This window comes from Pseudonaja textilis, chromosome 12 (assembly GCF_049901715.1).
Source record: "Pseudonaja textilis isolate UNSWEBS1 chromosome 12, rPseTex1.2, whole genome shotgun sequence".
In the NCBI taxonomy this organism is placed as follows: Eukaryota; Metazoa; Chordata; class Lepidosauria; order Squamata; family Elapidae; genus Pseudonaja; species Pseudonaja textilis.
Genome location: NC_142001.1, coordinates 9288106 through 9315352, shown reverse-complemented (window position 1 = coordinate 9315352; position 27247 = coordinate 9288106).

Sequence of the window (27247 nt, the reverse complement as noted above, 5' to 3'; positions counted from 1 at the left end):
GGAACGAGAGCATGGAACACATTTCAGGAGAGACCCTCCCTAGTTTTCTGGAGAATAAATGGAAAAAAAGAGAAAAGTACCTTGAATATTGCAAGATTGATGTTAGCCCTGCAAAAAGCACAGCCTGGTGTATTAGTTCTATCTTTATCATCAAGTTACACAAACAGAATTTTGCAAGGCTGAAAGAATTCCTCTCTTTCCATCTTTTAACTCACTGGAAAAGCAATGTTCCCCTCTGAAATGTTTCCATCCTTCCTTCTGTAGACTGAGAAACCTTTCGCAAGCTGGTTGTCTAGTCTTGTGGTCTCCAAACTTGGCAACTTTAAGATGTGTGGACTTCAACTCCCACAATTCTGGGAGTTGAAGTCCACATGTCTTAAAGTTGCCCAGTTTGGAATCTCCTGGTATTGTTTGTGACTCTCCCTCCTGTCTTCCAAGGCCATTTCCACATACCTATTCACCAATGAGAAACTTAACAGATGCCAACATAGATGCTAAATTTCTACCTGTAGCAATTTCCATTAGAAGTAGTTTTGGAGTGATGGCATTATCAAGTCTCTTAACTCTTGATTGCTTATTGTATCCTATGACTATTATTAAGTGTTGTACCTTATGATTCTTGACTCTTGGTGAATGTATCTTTTCTTTTATGTACACTGAGAGCATTTGCACCAAGACAAATTCCTTGTGTGTCCAATCATACTTGGCCAATAAAGAATTCTATTCTATTCTATTCTATTCTTTCATTTTGTTGTGTTTCTATTTCATCCAGTTTCTGGGTTTTTTTTAGGTAATGTTGGAAACAGTCTGGTTCTTCGCCCTTGCAATTAATTGTTATCTACTTATGGCTTTAGAATTTTCCTTTCCTTTACTTCTTGTAAAGTTTCTTTTTAGAATTATTGGAGTGATGTATCGTACACTGGTCTTTATTGTGTTCAATCTTGGACTGCAAATAAATTTCTAGGTTTTATCTTGTTTGCTATTCAGCTTGTTCCTCACTTGGTTTTAATGTGTAAATGTCTAATTTTTATCTGACTCTGACGCTTTCTTTACCTTATTGCTTATTCTTATTCTTTAGCTTATTGTTTCCGAATTTTTCTTTTTTATTTTACCCTTCTTTGTCATCAACTGTCGTTAAATAAATTTGATTGGATTGTTGCAGATCCCACCAATTTCAAGATTCTGTTTCAGAATCTTTCGAAGAAACCATCATCTTGTTCATTGATCTCATCCCACCACGGACAACAAACTTAGCCACATGTGATCATTCAAAAATCAATGGGAGTTAATCACCAGTTTTGTATCATTGGTATCAATGGTCTACTCAAAGTATGACTGCATTAGAATTCAACACGGGCATTCAGACTCTGCAAATGTATTAGTAATTTTAATTGAGTTATTGAAAAGTTCCCACATTCATCACCCTCGGGTTTTTAATGGAGGTCTCCAATCGGATATAGCCAGTTTAAAGGATATTTTATTTTGCATTATTTATGACCACTGTAATCCCAAAGAAGTCTGGGCAGCATACAATATTAATAAGAATTAATTAACTCAAAAACATAATAATATATAAGTAAATCCTCATAATACCAGACATGAAAGCGAACCGCAACCAGCAGAAATAAACCCCCAATAAAACCTCAGTTAGGAGCCCCCAGTTAGATAGTTGAGACTAAAAGTGTGTTGAAACAGGACAGGTTTAACTTGTTACTGCAGCTGAATATGGCATGCATAAACCTCTTGAGGAGGGAAATGTGAAGAGCTGGGAAAAGGAGATTCAGGCAGTTGAAACGAGTATAAAGATTTATTGCAAGCTTAAGCTCTGTACAGGAATCTGAACTACAACAGTCAAAGGAAATTAGCAAGAGTTAAGAAGGAATTCAAGGTGCGCTGGACTTAGATCTCTTGTGAGCACGCAGGGATTCCTGACTGATGACTGATATTTGACCCATCGGGCTCAACCTCATCTGCTACAAGAACTTATGATTCTATATTCTATGAAGTTTCAGGCATGGAGTGAACCCAACCAGTTCCCAGTTAAACCACCTGGTCTGGAAGCAGATGTGAATCTGAACTCATGTTATTTGAAAGGCAGTAGCTTAGTAAAGGGAAGGCAATTCACGCTAGAATTCACTGGTTTTAAAGCTTGCAAGCTGAGTTTGTAATTCTGAAATCCAAAGGGGGAGACCAGAATGATTAACTACAGTGATTTCATGCCATGCTTTCAGTTTTAAAGCCTAGTGAAACCTGTAATTTGGGTTTATGTGAAAGGCATCATGTTTGAAACTTTGCAGTTTGGGAATGGCATATTTACTATCACTCACACACAATTCCATCAGAGAAATAGCAAGGAAAAACCATTTCCCCGCCCAATGAAACAATGTTCACTCAAAAGGGTGGATTTCATTCTAAAAATTTCCCCACATGAAAACAGCATTACAGAAAAAAGTGGAATAGTAGATTCTTACAAACCATCATTTTACAAGTGGTAAAGAAATAATTTAAAATAAATACATTTTTAAAAAGGTCTAGTTTACATTTGGCAAAGGCTATAGCTGATGGGACGCGGGGGTCAGTAGCTGAGCTTATCAACTGAAAGGTCTGCAGTTCAGTGGTTTGAATCCCTAGTGCCGCATAATGGTGTGAGCTCCCGTTACTTGTCCCAGATTCTGCCAACTTAGCAGTTTGAAAGCATGTAAAACTGCAAGAACTTTTCCCACATTGATGGGAAGGTAACAGCGTTCTGTGCGCCTTCGGCGTTTAATCATGCCGGCCACATGACCACGGAGACGTCTTTGAACAGCTCTGGCTCTTCACCTTTGTAATGGAGATGAGCACCGCCCCACTAGAGCTGGAAATGACTAGCATGTACAGTATGTGTGGGGGGAACTTTACCTTTACCTCATAGCTGATGGAAGTACACAAAAATGGATGGTAGAAGCAGGAGGAACTCCAAGAATACAGATGGACTGAGACAAGTTAAATAAAAATGAGTTGGGTTTTTTTACACATATATTATGATCCGATCTTGGGTCAGTTATCACATAGAGATCCCCTCACCTGGAATATTTATTTAAATAGTATTCTTGTTAAATTGGGGTGGGAAAGTTATTTGTAGACCCATTATGTAAAGGGGATGAAAAGTTATTAGTTTTTCTTCTTCTTATTTTTCTCAATATTCAGCCAGGGTGAATTCTATATGTTTAATGTTAAATTTACTTGATATTTAGATTATTTTCCCCCTTTTTGTAGATATTTTATTTCTTTTGTTGTTGTTGTTAAGTGTTGGATGTATGCTTTTTTGGTTTTTCTGTTTTGCATTTTATTCTTGTTGACAAAACCATGTCCATATATGTATGTGTGTATACATAATGTGTATATGTATGTGTATACGTAGGAGGACGCAGTGGCTCATTGGCTAAGACGCTGAACTTGTTGATCAGAAAGTTTGGTAGTTCGGTGGTTCGAATCCCTAGCACCACATAACAGAGTGAGCTCCTGTTACTTGTCCCAGCTTCTGCCAACCTAGTAGTTCAAAAGCATGTAAAAATTCAAGTAGAAAAATAGGGACCCCTTTGGTGGGAAGGGAACAGCGTTCCATGCGCCTTCGGTGTTTAGTCATGGCAGCCACATGACCATGATCATTACAATTAACCAGCGCTAACAGGATTATCCTCCAGGAATGTGCTTAATAGACTTGTGTGGGTTGCAGAGTAGAAGTTCAAATCCGTATCCTGATTCAATGAACTGGGTTGATCTGAACTGATTTGAATCCCCCCCAGTTGAGTCAGTTCCATTCAGATCATAGGTGGTCCTTGTCTTAGGACCATTTATTTAGTGACTGTTTAAAGTTTCAACAGTGCTGAAAAAAAGTGACTTATAACTGGCCCTCGCACATAATAGCATTGCCAAAAAGGCATTAAGAGTTGTTAACCTTACTTTGCAAAGCTTCTTCTCCGACAACATTGAATTGCTAACTAGGGCATACAAAACCTTTGCCAGACCAACTCTTGAATACAGCTCATCCACCTGGAACCCACACTGTATATCAGACATTAACACAGGCAGGTTCAGCGGTATTTCTCGAGAAGAGTACTCCACTCCTCTACTCACAATAGAATTCCCTATGCCTCTAGGCTCGAAATCTGGAACTGCACTGCCTGCCGTTCGATCTAAGCATAGTACACAAAAATTGTCTGCTACAATGTCTTGCCGTCAACGACTTCTTCAGCCTTAACCACAACAATACACAGGCAAACAATTGATACAAACTCAAGGTAAACCACTCCAAATTCAATTGCAGAAAATACAACTTCAGCAACAGAGTGGTCAATGCCTGGAACGCGTTGCGGCATCTCCATGGTTACATGATCAAAATTAGGCCACTTGGTCTTTCGGATTGTAGTCTATAAATATGAGAACTAAAATTACTACTGTAAAAAAAGATTAAAAGGTGAAATGTTAATGTATTTTGACAGTTCATGTATGATAGGCCACACGCTAAATAAATAAACTAAAAGTTTTAGTTGTGCATCTCAATGAAGTACCATTAGAGATTGAGAAAACAGGGTTTTAAAAATGTCTTTTCTTCAAGAGGATGAAATAAGATGCCATACTGGCATTGCTCCTGGCCTTGTTTTCTTACCTTTCAATTGTCTCACCCAAAAAAAGAACAGAACGATCTTGGCGTTTACATCCACGCTCTACTGAAGGGACAATACACATCCTAGACACCCAATGAATGAATCTGCTCTTCTCCTCCTGTGTTCTTAGCCAGTTCCACCCTGTCAATTCTTTCACTGCCAAATCACCTCCTGGCCTCAAGATAATTGCTTTGTTTCCAGCCTATCTAATGTTGCAGTTCAGTTGGGAGCTAAGAGGGATGAACGGCTGTATTTGATAACTGTCACACATTTCAGGTTGGGCGTTAGAGAAGGGCAGAGGTGATGCATTGAGGAGCTGCCAGTCACCATGACTTGAGACTTATGAAAGAGATGGTCGGAGATTATGTATGGGTTGACAGTTAAAATGTGGTAATCTTTTATGGAAACAGTAGTGATAAGCTTTATTTATAACGTGTGTGTGTGTGTGTGTGTGTGTGTGTGTGTGTGTGTGTGTGTGTGTGGAAGGGGTTGAATCACAGGACCTGGAAGGGACCTTGGAGGTCTTCTAGTCCAACCTTTGTCCAAAGCAGGAGTCCCCATACCTGCTGGACAAACGATTGTTCAATCTTTTCTTGAAAACTTCTAGTGATGGAGTATCCACAAATCCAGGAGGCAAAAACTGTTCCAAGGATGAATTGCTCTTACTGGATCCTTTCTTTTTTGTTTTTCTAATCCCCCCCACCCCCTTTTGTTCAACTAATTAACTAAAGCTCCCACAAAAGTTGTTACTTGATAATAGCTGTGCACAGAGCCAAGCTAACTTAAGTATTAGTCGAAAGGAGTTTCAATACAGGTTGGCTAGACTCCACTGTTCAATAAATCATGCAGTCATTAAAGAAATCTGGCTGCAATTTTACTTGTCAGAAGCCAGCTGGGAAGGACTGAAAGAGCGATTCCTTGACAACCCCAGGATGCTGCAACTATTGTAAATACTTGCCAGCTGCCAAGCACCAAATTTTGATCACATGACCTTGAGCATGCTACGATGGTTGTAAGTGCAAGGATTGACCATAAGTCACTTTTTTCAGTACTATTGTAACTTTGAACAGTTGCCTAACAAATGGTTGTAAGCGGATGTGGTATTCAGCAGATTTTGGCCAATTCTGGAGAACCAATAGTGGAAATTTTAAGTAGTTCGGAGAACCGGCAAATCCCACCTCTGACTGGCCCTGCCCTATCTATTCTCTGCCTCCCAAGTCGCAGCTGATTGGCTGGATCTTCTTTTGTTGCCCTGCACAGGAGAACAGAGCTGGAAAGCAGGTTAGTGGGGTGGGGAGGGAATGGGGATTTTGTAATATCCTTCCCCTGCCATTCCCACCAAGCCACATCATGCCCACCAAGCCACACACACGGAACAAGTCGTACAAATTTTTGAATCCCACCACTGGTTGTAAGTTAAAGACTACCTTTATACGCTATTATATGACATTGTAGTGCAGGGGTTAGAATGCAGTATTGCACGCTAACTCTGCCAATTGCCAGCATTTCAATCCTGGCCCGTTCAAGGTTGACTCAGCCTTCCATCCTTCTGAGGTCGTTAACATGATGATCCAGATCATTGGGGGCAAAATGCTGGTGTCGTAAACTGCTTAGAGAGGGCTGTAAAGTGGTATATAAGTCTAACTGCTATTGCTGTTGCTATTTTCAGCATGGTCAATAAGTATGTGGCCAGAATACTATATCCAGTTTTGGTCACCACATTATAAAAAAGATGTTGAGACATTGGGAAAAGTGCAGAGAAGAGCAACTAAGATGATCAAAGGCCTGGAGGCTAAACCATATGAAGAACTCTTGCAGGATTTGGATTTGACTAGTCTAGAGAAAAAAAGGATTAGAGTGGGGCATGATAGCAGTATTCCAGTATTTCAGGGGCTGCTACAAAGCGGAGGGGGTCAATTTATTTCCCAACGTCCCAGAGGGCAAGACAAGAAACAATGGATGGAAACTAATCAAGCAGAAAAGGCACTTTGAATTAAGGAGAACCTTCCCAACAGTGAGGACAATTAACCAGAAGAACAACTTGCCTTCAGAAATTGTGGGTGCATCATCATTGGAGGCAGAGGTGGGTATTCAGCAGGTTCTGACCAGTTCTGGACAAACGGTAGCGGAAATTTTGAGTAGTTTGGAGAACGGGCAAATTCCACCCCTGATTGGAGATTTTATCTTTCCTCTGCCACGCCCACCAAGCCATGCCCACAGAATCGGTAGTAAAAAAATTTGAATCCCACCAGTGATGGGAGGTTTTTAAAAAGAGACTGGACAGTCACTTGGCTGAAATGATAAAGGGCCGTGATGGCGAAACTACCGGAAGTAGCACACAGAGCCATCTCTCCGAGCATGCTAGCTGTTACTTGTTGCTCTTCCGGGTTCCGGTGCTTGCATGCATGCCAGCCAGCTGGTCTCCATGCATGGGGAAGTGCCAGAAACTGGAAGAGCAGCTCCCCAGCACCCATGCATGCGCTGGGAAGCTGAGTTTCCAGTTTCTGGCATGTGCATACACATCGGACAGCTGGTCTTTGTGCAGGCATGCATGCCAGAAACCGGAAGACCAGGTGGCCAGCGTGCATGCATGTGCCAGAAACCAGAAGGTCAGCTTCCTGGCTTGCGCATGCACACTGGGGAGCTGCTCTTCCAGTTTCCAGTGCTCCTATATGCATGTGGGCTATCCCGTTTTGGCACTCGGTATCAAAAGGCTTTGCCAACACTGGTATAGGGTCTCCTGCTTGAGCAGGGGGTTGGACTAGAAGACCTCTAAGATCCCTTCCAGCTCTATTCTATTCCGATTCAGTTAATTTAATGGCAATGGGACATATATTAGGTGGGACAGTGTTATTATGCAGCAAAGCAGTGCATAAGAAGTGACCGTCTTACCTTCGTGGATTATCTAGTAAGCGGTGTATGCACTGTGGCATGACACAGATGATACAAATTTCTTGCACAATTACATCATATTATCACGCATCCCATCAGTCCCCAATGCTTCCCTTAGAGATAGGTTTTTTCCCAATGACTCACACTCAGAATTCTCAATGATTGAACATCCTATCAAATAAACATACTATATTCTCAAAAAGCTAATGTACTGTAATTTTCTCTCTATTTTTTGTACTGTGAAATTCTCACCTCATTCTCCTGGAAAAAAAGTAATCCTTCATCAGACTTGTATAATAATGCTATTTATTATTTAGAACATACAGCTGATATTCTACCTGACATTGATCTCTGGCAAAAGAAGAAAAAAATGAAGCTGTTTGAATTATGCAAAATCAAGGGCAATCATGCAAAGGGGATATTTTACCTAGGGCTTCCTGGTTGTGCAAAGCAACATTTAGCCCTGCAAAATATGTACCTCTTTTGTTAGAGCTGTATTTAAACAACAATCACAAATACTGTTCAATTTCCACAAAGTGAAGTGGCCGAATGCAATGAAAGGGAACAGGTTTCTCATCAAATGTAACAAGATTCTATTGCTTTCTAGATATAAAATCTACCCTTCTGATTGTGGATGGCCATACGTGTGTTTTATAAAAATGAAGAACCTGCAGGTAAAGGTATTGTGCAGTTAGAATCATTGTCTTTTAAGGACCCCATAATGCCTTGCAGGATGGAGTCTGGGCAACTGAATGGAGCTAGCAGAGTGTTTTAATGGCCGGATGCTTTTCCTGTTGCCAGTACGGAGTTTTGTTCAATAGATATATTCTCAAGTGTGCCCAGAAATAAATGCCTCTACCTAGGATCGAACTCACAGCCTCCTGACTGTGAGGCAAGAGCTCTGCCTCTAGGCCACCACACCACTCCATCTTGCAGTTAGAATAAATATGCTTAGTCCAATGAGATGTGCTCCTATTGTTATGAGCACCCAGAGATAGATGGGTGACTATATACACTTGATTAGCAAAATAAATAAAATAGTCATTATGCCAGATATGCCTGGAAACAAAGTCACCTAGATTTAGGGTGATTCACCGTCGTCTTTTTCCAATTTCAAGGATACTCTACCGCCAGCTAACCTTTGTCTTTATTCCAGAAACTTGCAAGAAAACTTGGGCTGTAGTCATCTATCATTACGGTCCCTAACACCACTAATATTGTCCATGAGACATTCAAGAACAAACTCTAAAATCGGGATGATTTCTGGGGTTGCTGATTGGATTCTCCTACCTACCTGTTAAAAATAGCACTATTTTTCTAAGGCAAGGAACTGGGAAAATTTTTTGAACCTATGTATGTTTTACACAGGCATCATATTGGGATTTTGAACTTGGGAACCTGGAAGGCTACTGTATAAAATCTTGGCAGAGTGTAAGTAGATTGTCCTGGTATGTTTAATGCTGAATAAAAAGATGCGTATTGAAATGATTTCAGGTCCTAATTGTGGCAGAAGACAAATGACACTTATGAGAACACCATCTTCAAATGTGATGTGGTAGCAGTGTTCCAATATCAAAGGGGCTGCCCCAAAGAAAAGGAGGTCAAGCTATTCTCCAAAGCCCCTGAAGACAGAACAAGAAGCAATGGGTGGAAACTAATCAAGGAGAGAAGCAACTTGGAACTAAGGAGAAATTTCTTGATAGTTAGAACAATTAATCAGTGGAACAAGAAGCTGGAGGTGCTCTATCACTGGAGATTTTCAAGAAGATATTTGTAAGATCTCCTGCTTGAGCAGGGGGTCAGACTAGAAGACCTCCAAAATCCCTTTCTACTTTGTTATTCTGCTGTATATTGACTTAAAGTTGGTTGCTGATGGAGAGTGACCAGAAGGTTCATCTCCTCCTCCTGAAAAAAAAGTTTGGCAGGTCATTCTTGGCTGAGTTTTCATTTGCAAAAAGAAAATGACTCCAACTTTCTCTTGCATTCAAAGACGTCTTACCAAACCAATGGAGATCAATGAGGATGGGCATATCCAGCCATTCAGATTCATGAAATTTGGACCAGGTAGATCTATGGCACTTTACAGAATAGTTTTCCTTAGATTCTTAGAAACTATTCTAAGCACGCATATGTGATTCTTCATGGAAGATTTCATACCACATGCCCATTGAAAAATCCCATCCACTGGTTCGCTGCCCGGTTGTTGGGTGGGCGTGGCCATGGTGGGTGTGCCCTACCAGGACTTCCTGTTTACGGCTTCCGGTGGGCCTCCAGACCCTGGGGGAGGTTCAGAGGCTTCCCCCGGACCTCTGGGAAGACAAAATGGCCTCCCCCAGGCTCTGGAAGCCCTCCAGAAGCCAGAAACAGGCCTGTTTCCCAACTTCTGGAAGGCCCATTCCCCCGCCCCCCAGGGCCTCCATGCAGACCCCGCACTTACCTGCATTGCATGGAGACTCCTGGGAGAGACAGGGCAGAGTGGGTGGGGCCAGCTGGTTGGTGGAAATATCAGTTTGGCAAACCAGATGTAACTTTAACATCTGGTTCACCTGAACTGGTCTGAACTGGTAGAATCCTACCCCTGCACATGCCCTGGTATTTAGGCTAAAATTCTCACACCTTTTCAGACGAAGGCGGAGTGATGCTACCCGGTTGCCAGACTGCATCACGATTGGACCGTGTGACTGATGGTTTTTGAGAAAGTAGAATATCTTTTACTTTTAATAAGGTGAAAACCGCAGAAGTTTTCAGAGTCGGTTTTCACCAGATATGTGCCTGTATGGTATTTCCAATAAAGCTATTCTTTGAGGAATCTACCTGCCTTGGAGTTTTTGCTTGCAATGGATCTATTACTTGGAAACCAGACATTGACCCTGTAAACCTCTTAGAGAGGGCTGTAAAGCCTTGTGAAGCAGTATATCAGTCTGCTATTGCTATTTACGGATGTCATTCTCCATGTCCTGCTCAGTTCCAAAGACTGCACTCTAAGACCGTGCTAAGAAGGGGAAAAGACAGCGACGGCTGTAAAACTGTGGGGCATTGTAAGATTTTAATAGGTCCATGATAGAAACAGCAGGTCCCTAAAGAGCATCAAAAAGCATGAAAATGAAATCAGGTATCCAGAGTGCAATTAAGCAACGAGGCGCAAGCGGCAGAAATGTTTTGTTTTTCTCTTTGCAGTGGTGAGTGTGGGACCAGGTTTCTGAACAGTTGTCTTGCAATCAATCTCTGTAGGGACTTTCCATTATTTTCTCTTTGCAAATGAAGTTCACAGCTAAGGGAAGGGCCCTGTAGGTTCTTGGCATGGAAGAACAGGGGGGGATAGGATAGGGGAATTCACCAACCCCATCCAGGAGACAAACAACCGTTGTTTTTAACTAGCTAATTAATTGCAATGGACAGGCAAGGGGTAGGGGTGAGGAGTGACACGGCATTTTAATTCATGAGTATGTAATTCAGTATGCACAGAAGAAGATAGTGCAGAAATTAGATGCAGACTGGCAGCAATTAAGGAGCTCAGAAATACACGTGCGGAAGGAGTACCGTACGTGTGCAATCTTCATGTGAAGAGCATGAGTCTAGGTGGAGGGTGCATGAGACGAGCACCTCTCCAGAAAATGGGTTACAGATCTCCAGGTCTCATTTAGCAATGAGGATGTGTAAACTTTTGGCTAAAGATGTGGCAGACAAAGAAGAAAGTGGCTTTGTCCATGTCAGCTACAAAAGACCAGGTCCACAGGTGAAGATCCAATTAAATTGATTTATTGGCATTTCATGCCTATGCACACGAATATTCTCAGGGAAGAGTTAGGAGTTAGATAAGGGTCAAAGAAATTCAAGAAGGGGTTGGATTTAGTCCGCTTGTGACTGTTGTTGTTCACCAGCAGCCGGTGCAGCCAGCAGAGGTATCGGACAGTGAGGATGAAAGGTAACCAGTCAGGGAGTCTGGCGAGGACTTGGACGAGGGTCCTGCATCCGATGCAGGGATGGGGCCTGGACCATCTGGGAGTGGGGTGCTGCCTTCAGAGCCTCTGGAGTCTGGCAGCAGTGAGGCAGAGGAACCAGGGGAGCCTGTTCCTAGTGCGCGTGTGTGTAGAGCTGCTAGAAGGCAAGAGCGGCTGAAGCAGAAGGGGCAACTCGGGAGTAAGGCTGGGAGGTGATTGCCCCTCCCAAAAGGGATAAAAGTCAGACCTCAATGACAAAAACTTTGCAGGAAGCAAAGCAGTTCAATATATTCCGAGTCCTTCATGAAGCTCTGTACTCTGGTTGTTTTTTTCTGATCGTTTGGGTGGGTTCTGTTATAATTACTTTGGAGACTTCTGTTTTTGGCAGCATTCCACAGCACTGACAAGTGTGGGCTTATCTTGGGAAACTGTGTATAATTAGTTCTGGTTGGAAAATGAAAGTAATTCCCAGCATTGCATTAAAATAGGTTTTGCTTTTCAAACAAGCTTGTGTTTCAGTATGTTTGATGAAGCCTGGGTCAGAATGGTGACTACATAGAGATTCTGGGGTGATTCTTCTTTTGAGTCCACTCCAGGTTCTGCCATTTCTTTCCCTAAAGGTCAAAGCAGATTGGGGGTGGGGGTGTCCAATTAAAACTAGCCAGCTTCTCATGGTATTTTTTGTCAAATGCATTGCTGAAACAAAGATATATTATAGTTATAGCATTCCCACAAAATCCTAGGCCCACCCAAATCCTAGTCATTCTAATTTAAACTTAAGCTAAGGGTTGTCAAATAAATAGTCTGCCCTTTGAAAAAGTGCATTTAATAAACTGAAAGCATACTTTTTTAGTTATGTTCAAAAGAAAAAAGAAAAAAAATCAAGATACCAACTGCTCAGTGAAGATTTCAAAATGCTAACAATGATTAATCAATTTTTTACAGATAATTTCCTTAATAGATTGTAGGAATTCCATAAACATAATATAACTTCATTTCAGCAATGGATTTGACAAAAAACAAACAACGACTGGTTTGTAATAGGATTAAGTGTAAACACAGAGCATACAAGAAACATGTTTCAGCTATATGAGCCCTATATGCGGCAAGTAGTTAGAGTGCAGTACTACTGCAGGCTACTTCTGCTGACTGTCGGCTGCCTGCAATTTGGAAGTTCAAATCCCACAAGGCTCAAGTTTGACTCAACCTTCCATTCTTCCAAAGTCGGTAAAATGAGGACCCAGATTGTTGGGAGCAAGAGGTTGGCTCTGTAAAACCACTTAGAGAGGGGCTGCAAAGAACTGTGAAGTGGTATATAAGTCTAAGTGCTATTGCTATTTCTTTTGGAATTGCCAGATGATGCCTCAAAGCATGGTGAAATGAAGCACACCCAAATAAAGGGGACAGGTTGCTTCACATAGCAGTTTCTAAGGCATGCTTCACATGAAGATTTTTCTAAGGGAGGCACTGTTTGACATTTTGTGCAAATCTATTTTTTTTAAAAATGCATAAAGCATACACCCTTTTTTTCTACTAGGGAGGAAGCAGCATTTGGGGTGCAGGAGTTGATGAAGAAAATTAGTCCCGTGATAAATGTTAAGCTGTAACCACCCATCACCTTTCTATTCAGATTTTAAGTGCAGCATATTTAAAGAAAAGCAAAATTATCTATTCTTAGGTTCTTCTCCACGTTCTTCTTGTCACCCTAATGTTGAAATATGAAGCAAAGTCCAACTTGTTCTTCCTGCAAAATTTCACTTTAGCTGATGATGCTGAATAAATGAAAAAAAATATATGAAAAAATACATATTTATTAAGCACCGAAAGATAATTTAGGAAGACTTCCAAAGCTAGCAGCACAGAGAGAATTCTTGTCTGAATTCAGCACATTCAAATAAAATGCAAATGATTCAGGAAATAGTTTATTAAGTGCATCACATTTTGGAATTGGTATTGGCAATTGAGGCAAGTGGGCAAGATCGCCTGGACCGCTATTTTATAAATATATATTTTAACATGTTTTAATTACATTTAAAAAGCAGTTACCCAGAGAGAAAACTGAATACACCCGTGTTTATATTACTCATGCACTAGGAAGCATCCCAAGTTGGCTTGTCACTCAAAATAAATTAACATCTTATTATCCACAGTTTGGTAGATGAGGCTATTGTAGCTGATCTTGAAAGAGGTTACCAAACTGACTGTCAGGATTCAAGGACAAGTCCAAAATCCTTCTGATCCAATAATGGAATGTTTGTGTTGAACAATAGCACTTAGCAATAGTACTTAGACTTATATACCATTTCACAATGCTTTACAGCACTCTCTAAGAGATTTACAGAGCCACCATATTCCCCCCCTCCCCTCAACAATCTGGGGCCTCATTTGACCCACCTCAGAAGGATGGAAGGCTGAATTAACCTTGAGCCTGCTGAGATTTGAACTGCCAAATTGCAGTCAGCTGGGAGTCAGCAGAAGTAGCCTGCAGTACTGCATTCCAACCACTGTGCTACCACAGCTCAGAAACAAGAGCTTTAGACTGTGGAGTCCTTAGTGCTCTCTGAGCTTGGTTGTTTTCTTGTAGATGCTTCATTACCTAACTAGGTAACTTCATCAGTGCAAGGAAGGAATGGGGTTTGCTCCCTTTTTATGTACTAGTGGCTTGCCCTGACAGTATTGTGGGGAATAGACTTGGCAGTTCCTTGATTGGGCTGCAGTTTACTGTTAGTGTTTTTGTCTATGTTGGTAGCTTCTTAATTGCAACATTGTTTGTTTGATTGTTGGAGTTCTGTTAATCCTGGTGTTAATCTCTGCTCATTTGGGTGTTGATTGCTAGTGAGGAGATGGTTTGGTCTTTTTGTTTCCTTTTGAGCCTTTTGATTGTTTTTTTTTTTTGACTGGTAGGTAGATGTTGTTTATCTCTATGTGCCTGTTGATGGCCAATTTGTCTGAATGCCAGGAAAGGAATGGAATGGAATAGAAAATATGGAATGGAATGGATTGGGATTGGAATTGAATGGAATGGAAGAGAATGGAGTAGGGCAGGGTAGGGTAGGGTAGGGTAGGGTAGGTTAGAAAATACAGAGTGGGATGGGGTGGGATGAGATGGGATGGAAGGGAAGGGAAGGGAAGGGAAGGGAAGGGAAGAGAAGAGAAGAGAAGAGAAGAGAAGAGAAGAGAAGAGAAGAGAAGAGAAGAGAAGAGAAGAGAAGAGAAGAGAAGAGAAGAGAAGAGAAGAGATGGAAAGGACCTTGTAGGTCATCCAGTCCAACGCCTCCCCCTCCACGCAGGAGACCCTACACCATTTCTGACATAAGGCAATCCAGTCTCTTCTTGAAAGCTTCACCACAAGTTCCGAAAGCAACTTCTGTTCCATTGGTTGATTGTTCTCACTGTCAGAAAATTTCTCCTTATTTTTAAGTTGAATCTCTCCTTGAGATTCTCTCCAGGAATTCTCTGGAATGTTCCGAGTGGACTTGATCACAGATTCCCAGTTGAAAACTATGGCTAAGTCTGTCCATGTGTTGTAAAAGTAATGAGCTTACGTCATGCCTTCTGTCTGCCAGTTGGTGTTCATAGATGCTTTAGCTTGTGATGAGGTTGTGCTGGTCTCTTTGGCTTGATTCTTTCTCTTGGATGACAAGCTTTTCATTGTGAAGGAAAATCATTGCTGGGCCTGGATAGGGATGGATCTTTGCCCCTTTTGGTTGCCCTTCATATCTCTCTTCCCCCTGTTGTTTGGGGTTTTAGGGGGAAATAGAAATGGGGGCAACCTTAACTTTGGGGTTTCACATCAGTTTGAGAATCCAGTTGAAGCTTTATGACTGCAGCAGCGTGTGCAGGAAATTCATAATAAATATTGAGCACATAGAGATTAGGATTCAATTACCTAAAGATGTATCAGAGTGCATAAACAAATAATCTGACTGCAACATCTTAAAGCCATGGCATCTTTTGCTGGAAAGATACAGCAGCTGCAGCTGTGTGATCTCAGGAAAAAAACATAATTGCTTTAAGGGACTGTAAATGGCTCCTATGTTTATATGCCTGTGTGCACTGAAATGCTTTCTGGAGATTGACAGAGCCCTAATAAGATTGTTTGCAAACACCTCTCTAATGTACTAGTTTTTATACACAACTCTCCCTGCTATAGAACTCTATCTATAGAATTTATGTGCATATTTTTTACACATATTCTTCAGAAGTTGAAAATAGCATCACAAAATTCTGACTTGAGCAAATTAGCATATTCCAGTTCTATTATTGATTCAGGAAAGGCAAAATAGTAAGCATCTAGATATAAAAACAATCAACGAATCATTTTGTCTTCTGTTTTTTTTCTTTGAAAGGTGGGACATAAAGGTTGGCTTTGCCTCAGCAGTCATTACAGGTTTTATATATGCTGCTCTTTTCCTGATGTTCCTTTCGCATGGCATTTTTATATGATTTCAGCCATCTAAAGTCATTCTGACCGAGTGATCAGTCATATAAATTTGACTTAATATTTAATAAAGAGATGGAAAGAGACCTAGTTTGAAGCACCAGGCTGGGACCCAAGAGACCAAGTTCTGGTCCAACTTTAGGCATGAAGCCAACTGTTTTGGCCAGTCCTTCTCGTTCAACCCTAGAAAGTCAGCAATGGCAAATCACGCCTGAAATTTTGCCAAGGAAACTGCAAGGATTTGCCCAGGAGGATACACTGATATAATCAAGGTCTCCAAATAAATAAATAAATGACATATTCCCTTCTTGGAATTCAAACCTACCATCAGAAAACGTGACCATTGCTTGTCACCAAAGCTGATGCCCTTTGCAAGACCATTCCTGACTTCTGACAACCCTGAAGCCATTTTCTTTAGCACCTTCACAGCGGCCACAATAGAGCTGGGTAGAGCTGTGAGAATGGGAGAGGGTAGTAGAGATAGCTAGGGATCTGTGGCCATAAAAAAATTCTTTCCTCTGGGAACCGAGGACTTTCTTACCAGGTGTCAGGATGGTGGAGACTGGGACCAGCCAACTGACACTGGATGGCAACCTGATTGGACCACGTAATGGGCTCAAGGGAAGTGAAAAGAGAAACTTTACTTTTGACATGGGGAAAAACCGTGGGAGTTTGAAAATCAGGTTTTCACCAGATGTGCCAATATGACCTGCCTAATAAATCTGTACTTTGAGGAACATGCCTGCCTTAGGGTTTTGATTGTGTTGGGTGTCTTACTTGGAACCCTGACAACTTCTCTAAATGTTTGGCCTTGCCCTCCTTTCTTTTTCATTCCTAACTTTGAGCTGCCCTTGCTAACAGGGGTGGTTTTCAGCAGGTTCTGACCAGTTCTGGAGAATCAGTAGCAGAAATTTTGAGTAGTTTGGAAAACTGGCAAATACCACCTCTGACTGGTCCTGCCAACCCCATCTATTCTTTGCCTCACAAGTCCCAGCTGATTGGCTGGGTCTTCTTTGGTTGGCCTGCACAGGAGAATGGAACTGGAAAGCAGGTTAGTGGGGTGGCGAGGGAATGTGGATTTTGCAGTATCCATCCCCTGCCATGCCCACCAAGCCACGCCCACCCCAACCATTCACAGAACCAGTAGTAAAAAAAATTTAATCGCACCACTGCTTGCTAAGTAAGAGAGCAATTGCAAGACATCCTTCTTGACTTACCTTAAAACCCCCCCGAAAATTTATCCTTTTTTTATGCTATAGAATTTCAGTTAAACCAGTTCTGGATTTTGATGTCAATTCGGGCAGTACAGAATGTCTCTGCTGTCCACAGACCTTCTCCTTCCTCTCCCTTCTGCGTTCTTGGTTCAAACCACACCTTCCTTGCTATTGAAAGGTTCGGGAAAGTCACCAGTTTAACCAGGTGAAATAAACACTTATCACAACTAAAAATGCACTAGGTGGTCTAAACATCCCAGGTGAACGCTCTGTTTATCAACGCCCGGAAAGAAACAAATGATCGCCATTACAAAGATGCATAATTTGGCAATTATGACAATTTGTTTTGTTGACACCACCGCAAATAGTTATTAGAAAAGCCAAATATGACCAGATTATATATTTCTGGAATACAAACAGAGTCATAAAGGGGAACAGAGGGGAGGTTCTACCAGAGTGGTCCCTTGTAATAAAGAAAAGCAATTGCAAACTATTAATGCTCTTTTGAAAAGAGTAGTTTTAACAAAGTAAGCAAGAATCATTTCCTTTGGTTGAGTGTTGATTCCCCAGCGTGCTCTCAGTAAGTAATTAGAATAGCCCAGTGAATGTCAGCATCCACTTGTTTATTCTCATTATTTTATCATTTTAAAAACCCTCTAGGTGATGAGACATGCAGTATAGAACATAATTACCATTATTAGCATACTAATTGGACACAAAAATAGGCCAGCTACAAGGTATCCAACTGAATAATTTCACATTAATCAAACACAAGAGTGAATAAGTCCCATTGTTGAATTGACAGCTCCTGTAATTGGTTATATATATATATATATATATATATATATATATATATATAGAGAGAGAGAGAGAGAGAGAGAGAGAGAGAGAGAGAGAGAGAGAGAGAGAGAGAGAGAGAGAGAGAGAGAGAGAGAATATGAATTAAGAATTTCTCTGTACTCCTGGAAAACCAAAGATGCTATGTTATTTAACTACCCCTCCAACATTCTTTATATCTTTATATTGCTGCCTCTTGTTCCAAGTTCAGTGAAATATCCTGATAACGATTGCGAAGTCTATTAGCGAGTGGACTTAAACGTCTCAAGGCTGGGCTGCGAACAAGCGATTCACATGATAAGCAAACAAAAAGCTTCCAACAAATTGAGCTACCTGCTTCCTGCAATTCCATTTAGCCTTAAATGCACATCAAGACTTAATAATAACATTGGAGAGAAGCAGAAAAGAGGATCTGTATACACACTTTGCCCCCTTCCCTCGAAGTGTAATTCATTATCTTAAGAAATTACATTTAAACACTGCAAATCTTAGCGGGGGGGGGGGAGAGATGTGTTAAGTTTCTCTTCTCTTTCTCCTCCCGCCTCCCATTTCTTCTTTGCTAGTTGTGAGTTTAGACAGTTCTGAAGTGAAATTTTTTTCCTGGGTTTCGAGACCAATTCCATTGGGGAAGTTGCAGGCTTAAAAATAAACAAAGAGAAAACTAACATTCTAGTCAGAAACCTCACAGAGAAACAGAAAGAAAGGTTTAATGGAGAAGATAGGTGTTCAGATAGTGAAGAAAATAAAATATCTGGGAGTTCATGTATCAGCAAGATGTGCAACCATAAAAGAAGATAATTATGCTAAATTGACGCATCAAATTAAACTTGACTGGAAAAGTGAGAAAACTTACAGCTATCACTGATAGGAAGAGTAGCCACCATTAAAATGAATATTTTACCGAAATTACTGTTTTTGTTCCAAACAATTCCATTGTATTAGTATTATACTTTTTTTGCAAATATTTTTATGATGCCTTTAAAATAGTCCAGGTTATTTTTCTTTCTCTCCTTCATCCTATTCTTCCGCGGAAATGTTGCTCTGCTCTCCCTCCATCTTTTCAGATAATCTCAAAGGTGATTCTTCAAAAGGCAGTTGGACTTTCTTGGGTTTTTTTTCCTTGAAAACATTTCACTTCTCATCCAAGAAGCTTCTTCAGATTACAAGGAAAAAAAACAGTAAAGTTTTGAAAAGCACCTTTGGGATAACCATGACCTGGATGATTGACAATCGCCATAGACATCTTTTAAGATAGTTTTAAAGTAAGAATCATTATCTGAAGGATCACCCAACAACTTTAAATCAAACTTTTTTCAAAGGTAAATTGATGATCTGCAGGATGATTCTGTCTCACCTATTCCACCATGGATTTGCATTCAGTGGAAGAAAAGGGATTGGTATTCCAAAAAAATAAAATAAAAATTAAAGCAGAAAGGAGGTGGGATAAATTCAGATAGCACATTCTCTTTTTCTGAGAGGTGGCCAGAATGGGTGAACATCTTGCCATTTTTTAAAATAATCTCTCCTCAATGGGCCGCAATCTTACTGTCTTCCTTTGGTTCAATTCAGTGCCCATTAAGAAGAGACTCTGCTCCTGAATTTCCCCAATCGAAATCCTGTTGTTGAAAAATCATTGAATTTATCTTCTCTCTAAAGAAACACAGAGAAATCCCCCAATTATTGTTCTGCAAAGTTGATCATTTTGAAATAGTTTTGTGCTAACCCTATTATGTTCTCAACTGCCAACACAATCTGGACTTCCAATCCACATCATTTGCTTTCTGGGTAGACAAATCAGTAACTAATCCAAGGGTCTTCAAACTTGGCAAGTTGAAGATTTGTGGGCTTCAACTCCCAGAATTCCTGAGCTAACATGACTGGAGGAGGAATTCTGGAAGCTGAAGTCCACAAGTCTTAAACCTGTCAAGTTTGAAGACCCCTGAACTAATCCAAGATTTTTTGGAATATTCATTTGAATCAAGGAACAATTACTCCATGCAAACGTTATTCCCAAAACACCAGAGGGCTCTCACTCCTCAAATCAATTCCAGTTAGAAAAGCAAGCCTTTATTTTTTCCCACAAGTTCTCAGAATAACACTACCTTCAGGGCTGTTATAGGAAGTTCCAATGAGACAACCCACCACCCAAAGCCATTTTAAGTGCTGATGATGGCTCCTTGTCAAGTCTGGCCTCCTAGAAAGATTGCTGAAAGGCATTTGATCGTTCCACTTTTGGTCAACACATTACAGAGAAGATGTTGAGACTTTGTTTTTCCAGAATGGTTGCAGAAATTGGGTACGGCTAGTCTAGAGAAAAGAAAGACTAGGAATGACACGATGGCAATATCCCAGTATTTGAGGGGCTGCCACAAAGAAGGGGCGGGTTCAACTTATTTTCCAAAGCACCAGAAGGCAGGACAAGAAACAATGGATGGAAACTAATCAAGGAAAGAAGCAACCTGGAATTAAGGAGAAATTTCCTGTTGGTGAGAACAACTGATCAGTGGAACAGCTTGCATCCTGAAGTTGTAGATGCTTCATTTCTGGAGGGTTTTAAGAAAAGACTGGACAGTCACCTGTCTGAAATGGCATGAGGGGTTGGACGAGAAGACTCCAAGGTCCCTTCCAGCTCTATTCAGATTTTGATTCTGAACTTGGGTGTGCTCACTTTGAGGGCTATTGCACACATCTAACCAACAGTAGCTGCACCTGCCAGATGTATATAGTTTTGTCTTCACATAGAGGTCTGTCAGCAAACATGTTTTGCAAAATGCAAGCAGGGCATTAAGTGCATATGTCTGAATTGTGATAAAATTAGCTTTTCCACCCACTACCTCACATTAAGTCATTCTCCATTTTTGTCTCATGCTTGGTTAAAAGACATATGTTTTTAAAACATGGTATAATAAATATCAAGAGGTGATCAGATTGTTCTCCAAGAATCTGGTTTAAAATTATTGGAATTCAGTGGCCCGTAAAGACCTCCTAGTCTGTCTAGCTATAAACTATACAAGAAGAGAAAGGGGCATGCTATTCTGAAAGAATATACTGCAGGCCCCTTCTACTTATATTTTCTATTGCAATTGAGCTAGGAAAAGGGCTAAATGAAGACAACGTAGAGCAAGGGTCTTCAAACTTGGCAGGTTTAAGACTTATGGACTTCAACTCACAGAATTCCTGAGCTAACATGACTGGAGGAAGAATTCTGGGAGTTGAAGTCCACAAGTCTTAAAGCTGCCAAGTTTGAAGACCCCTGACATAGATGGTTGGGTGTGATTGTTGGCTACATCAATTTCCTCTTTTCGTGATGTTCTGGAACTACTGGCACATATGTGACACTGAATTTGTTTTTATTTGGATTGGGACAAGGTATTTGGATTAGAGCAAGAATGCATCTAGCAACAGAAGAAAAGTTGAACTATAGAGTATGATACAAGGAAGAAAAATCCTGTTTAAATGGCATGGTGTTAAGGAGAATTGTAAAAAGACTTAGCAGTGAAGCAAGAGAGAGGAGACCAGCATAATAGAACATGGAGCATGGATATCAGGATATCAGGAGACAAAGAATCAGTAGATGTGGAGGCACAAACACAAAAAAACATGTTCTTTTCCCCCTTGCCACAGGTAAGATTAAACTACCATGCACTTCCCTGTCTCCTTGGGTCTTGAAAAAAAAATTATTGGAAAGCAAAGAGGTTCAGCAATGTTGCGTTTGTAGTGTGTTTCCTCTCTTCTGAGCTTTTAAAAATTAGAATGAGGCAGGGTCTTGCATATACATCGGAATTTTTAAGGGAGAATCAACCTGCCTTTAAACAGTGTGAGATTTTTCCCTGACAGCCCCCCCCACCCCCCCCAAAAAAAAAAAGTCTGGAATACTGAGAAAAAGGAAAACCAGATGTCCATGGAGATTCTCACTCAACCAGGTCATGGTTGTCCCAAAGACGCTTTTCCAAAAGGCAACTAGACATTCTTCTGAGTTTTTTTTTCCTTGGAGAGGTTTTATTTCTCATCCAAAAAGCTTCTTCAGTTCAGAACTAAAGAAGCTTCTTAGATGAAGTAAAACATTTGCAAGGAAAATAACAAACAATAAAGTCCAGTTGCTTTTTGGAAAAGCACTTTTAGGAAAACCAGATGTCCTTCATCTAGACATCCTAAAAAAAAAGTAGATGGTTTACTGGCAAGCATATTAAGATACTCCTTCTAATAATACTTGTATAGAGTATAGAGTACTTATCTAGCTCCTGCACATTTACCATTATACCACTTCACTGGCAAATGGAGTTTAGATTTAATTCTAGGGCCATAGCTGAGAAATAAATTAGCAGATTTCTCTTCATGGCTCCTTTCTTATGTGTATTGACCTCCTTGAAGCTAATCCAGAAGCCTGATGTGAGCAGAACAACAATTTACTCTTTAATCCTTCCTTCCCTGAAAAGAGCAACCCACTCCAACTTTGCAATTCTTCAATCACCACTTTGCCTCTCCACTATGACAACATGTTGAGTTATGATAGAAGGGCGTTATGGGATAAATCAAACTGTTTCAAACTGTATGTTTTGTACTGAGGGTTAAAAGAAAATCAGTGAATAATGGAATACAGAAAGGTAACTGGTTATTTATTTATTTATTTATTTATTTGTCAAGCAAGTATTAGATAACAGGAATAAGTATAAATATGGTTATGAATACATGAAATGGATACGAATTAAAAAAGAAACAATAGGACAGGGACGGTAGGCACATTGGTGTGCTTATGCATGTCCCCTACAGGACTCTTAGGAAAGGGGTGAGGTCAATAGTAGACATTTACAGTTTTTGGCATTTGGGGAAGAAACCACAGAGTCAGGTAGAGTATTCCAGACATTGACCACTCTGTTGCTGAAGTCGTATTTCCCATAATCAAGTTTGGTGCGGATTACCTTGAGTTTGTATCTATTGTGTGCTCTTATATTGCTGTGGCTGAAGTGGAAGTATTCATTGACAGGTAGGACATTGCAGTAGATAATTTTATGTACTATACTTAGATCGGACCAAAGGCAGCATAGTTCTAGGTTGTCTATGTCTAAAATTTCAAGTCTGGTGGCATAAGGTATTCTGCTACAAGTAGAGGAGTGGAGAACTCTTCTCATGAAATATTTCTGGACTTTCTCAACTGTATTAATATCCGATATGTAATGTTTAGTTTACTTTATTGTCATTGCACCTCATACAATGAAATCAAACACCATCTTCAGTGCACATCATGACCATGAAAATAAACACAGACACATATCCTTCACCCTTCACACATTGAACCAGAAACCCTCCACACCACACCAACATACAGCAGAATTCAGAAGAGCTACTGCCCTGGGATAGAAGCTGTTTGTCAGCCTATTTGTCCTTGTTTTTATTATTCTGTACCGTCTGCCAGATGGTAATAGTTCAGAAAAAGGCTTCCCAGGATGAGATGGAACTTTGAGAATGTTTTGAACTTTCTTAAGGCAGCAGGAGCTATAAAGCTCTTCCAAAGAGGGGAGAAGGCAACCAATGATCTTGGGCAATCTTAGGCAATGACATTAACCCTCTGGAGTGCTGTCCTATCTGCCACTGTGCAATTGGCAAACCATACAGAGGTGCAGTATGTTAAATGCTCTCTATGGTGCAGCGGTAGAAGCTCACCAGCCGTTTTTCATTCAGTTGTTGTTTTCTGAGAAGTCTCAGGTAGTATAATCTCCGCTGGGCCCTTTTGACCAGGGCTGCAATGTGGGCACCCCAGGTCAGGTCCTCTTTTAGGGTAACACCCAGAAAATTATAACTGGACTTTTTCAGAAGACTTGCTCCACTTGGTCTCCATTGATAAGCAAGGGCTAGATGTCTGATCTGTTCCTTCTATAGTCCACTATAAGCTCCTTGGTCTTATTGGTGTTGAGGACCAAGTTATTGTCTCCATACCACGCAAGCAACCGGTCCACCTCATCTCGGTAGGCAGACTCATCCCTCCTGGAGATAAGTCCTACCACTGTTGAATCATCTGCAAATTTAGCAATTGTATTACTATTGCGGGTTCCACACTGATGAGCTGTATTCAAGGATTGGTCTAGCAAATGTTTTTTATGTTCTAGTTAGTAGTGTGATATTACCAGAGAAAAAGCTATGCAGGATTAGGTTAACAACTCTTAATGTCTTTTTGGCTATGTAGTTACAGTGGGCTCTGGCACTTAGATTAGAGATGAGTACTCCAAGGCCCATGTTAATTGGTTCCACTTTGATAATTGAAAAAAAATGATGTTCGACATTTAGTGTTAGAAACTTTACATATTTTAAGAAATGAACAAAATAGTTAAGGATATTATCAAACCAATATTTCTGTTAAGATATATTGATATCTGAGCTGTTTGTTTGTATAACAGTGATAGAGCTTTTTATGAAGTTAAGAATCTGTAATCCGTGGAGCAGTACCAGGCATAGACTAAAAAAATAAATGGAAAGCACTGTAGAAAAATGACTCATATATGCAGATATGAGGTTATTTCAGGAAAATGTTTATTAAGTAAAAATTGTAGAAGCCATTTACCCAGTGGTTCTGTCTCCAGTTCTCCCAAAAGTACTATTGTAGTTTTACCTCAGAGTTTCTTTTTCAGAAGACAAATTGACTGTTTTTCCTTGAGGAAGAAGAAGAAAACATTTTGCTTCTTATTCAAGAAGCTTCATCAGATCTGATGATGGAGAAGTGGAAGGATAGATACTGACAATTGAGACTTACAGTACTTTAAGTATCCTTCTCTATCTTTACCTGTCTTTCCATCCTTCCTATCATCAGAACCGAAGAAGCTTCTTGGATGAGAAGCGAAATGTCTTCAAGGAAAAACAAAGTCCAGTTGCCTTTTTAAAAAGTACCTTTGGGACAACTGCGACCTGGATAATTGAGAATCTCCACTTGAGGTATTGTAGTTTTAGTACAAGAATCTATGATGGCAAAAATCAAGAATACATTACATTCAGTTTTGAAAAATATGCCTTCCACTATTTGCAGCTTATTGTAGTTGCTCAACCTTACGACTGGCTGAATATCCAATTTTCACAATTCTACTGTGATCATATTTTGGATTAGTATGTAAATATTGGCTGGCCATGTGTATTTGTGCCTGTTTGTTTAATTCTTTGATTTGCACATTGATGGCAATTCATTCTCTCATTAACAAGACATCAGCAAAACCTCAACCTACAGATCACACCATGCACCATTTTTTTCTTTATTTACAAGAAGAAAAGAAACATGCTTTTTTTTTTCAATATTTACCTTGAAGGGTCTAAAGTCGTCCATAAGCTTTCTAGCTCAGAATATAGACTGGATCTTAATGAGATCTATGAGCACTGCTGGTGCATCACTGTCAGAAACTGCAAATAGGCTACTGCAGTTTCCATTTACCCCATAGCATCCGGGGATTGTGCATGTTACCAGCTCAGGGCCTTTGTATTTGATTAGCTTTCCAAAAAAAATTTATGACCAGCAAGCAATTCTACAAAGAAGACAGACAAAGAATGTAGATTTTTGTCCAGTTCTAGCCTGGTGGACCACAATCTGCATCTCAATTTGGGGAATGAGTTTGCTTAAACAAAAACAAAAAAAAATCAAGCCTGCACAAAGAGAAGCAGATGGCAAGAAAGAAGAAAGAAAATGAATGTAAATGCATAAACAAGTTCAAGGAGAAGAAAAGCCCAAGTTTTATTCAAACGTGTTATTTAGCTTTGGATCTGAAGAGCTGCTATTGATTAATGCAATATTTAATGAACTGTTTGCAGCCTGGATAACTTTTTCAAAGCAATAATTAGGTAGAAAATTGTGAAGCTCCTGCTTTTGTTGTGAATTTCTCCTTGCTCCTTCTATCTCCTTTTCTTGGCATTCTGTTGCAAGTGAAACTTTGAATTTGCTCCTTACAAATTCTAGAAAACCCAGGAGAAGGGAATACATGTAGCTGAGGGTTGAACTGTGGAGTCCTTGGTGCTCTCTGGGATTAATTGATTTTTGCAGACGTTTCATCACTCAACTAAGTAACATCATCAGTGCTAGGAGGGAACAGAGCTTGGGAGTGGAAGTGGAAAAGGAAGAGGAGGAGGACTGTTAGGATCTTAGGTGCTCCCTGAGTTTGGTTGTTTCCTTAACTGATCACGTAACATCATTAATGCATCACTTCACCATCAAACCAACTAACATCAATAGTATATCACTACACCGATGATGTTACCCATGAAATGAAATGTCTGCAAGCAAACAACCAAGCTCAGAGAGCAAAAGGTTGCAGGAAGTTGGCATGTCTAGTCTAGTGAAGAGAAGGACCAGGGGAGACACAATGGCGGTGTTCCAATATTTGAGGGGCTGCCACAGAGAGGAGGAGGGAGTCAAGCTATTTTCCCAGGTACCCGAAGGCCAGACAAGGAATAATGGATGGAAACCGACCAAGGAGAGATTCAACCTGGAAATAAAGAGAAACATTCTGACAGTGAGAACAATCAACCAACGGAACAGAAGTTGCCTTTGGAAGTTGTGGGAGCTTCATCACTGGAAGCTTTCAAGAAGTGACTGGACTCCCATCTGTCAGAAATGGTGTAGGGTCTGCTGGGCGGGGGCTGGTGGACTAGATGACCTCCCTTCCAATTCTGTTAATCTGTATCTGACTTCACAATTCTGCAAACTGAAAAGGAGAACTTTCTTGGAGAACTTTCTTCAAAACATTCCTGCTCTGGAACCCTCATTTGTCCCTCTCGTATTATTAGACCACAGCTCGGATCAAGGAACATTTCTTTAAAAATTGTTCATCTCGCTGAATTTTAATTTAATCTCTGTTGCAGTGCCTATACTCTGGAACATAGTCCCCCAGAAATCCTTATGGCTCCCAATGCTGCAAGCCATTGAAAAGCTGGCTGTCTTCCCAGGCTTGGCACAAAGTGATGGATTAGCCCCTATAACTTTTTGTTCAGCTTGTTTTTGTTTTTGTTTTATGTGATCTTTCTGGACATGCTTCATTGTTTCTTTTCAGTATTCTCATTTTATTATATACACCACCCGGAGTTTACTGGAGTCAGGCTTTTTTTTTTTAATCCATATAAATAAATAAATAAATATAGTCATTCATGCACTCAGTTTGGAATTAGGATTAGGGTTGTCAGGCATAACGGAACAGGTCCAAGCATGAAGGTCAAATTAAATTAATTTATTGCTAAACAGCCTATGTACAGGAATCTTCTCAACTAAAGGTTAGCACCTGCTTTGAGTTAGATTTCACAGAATTCAAG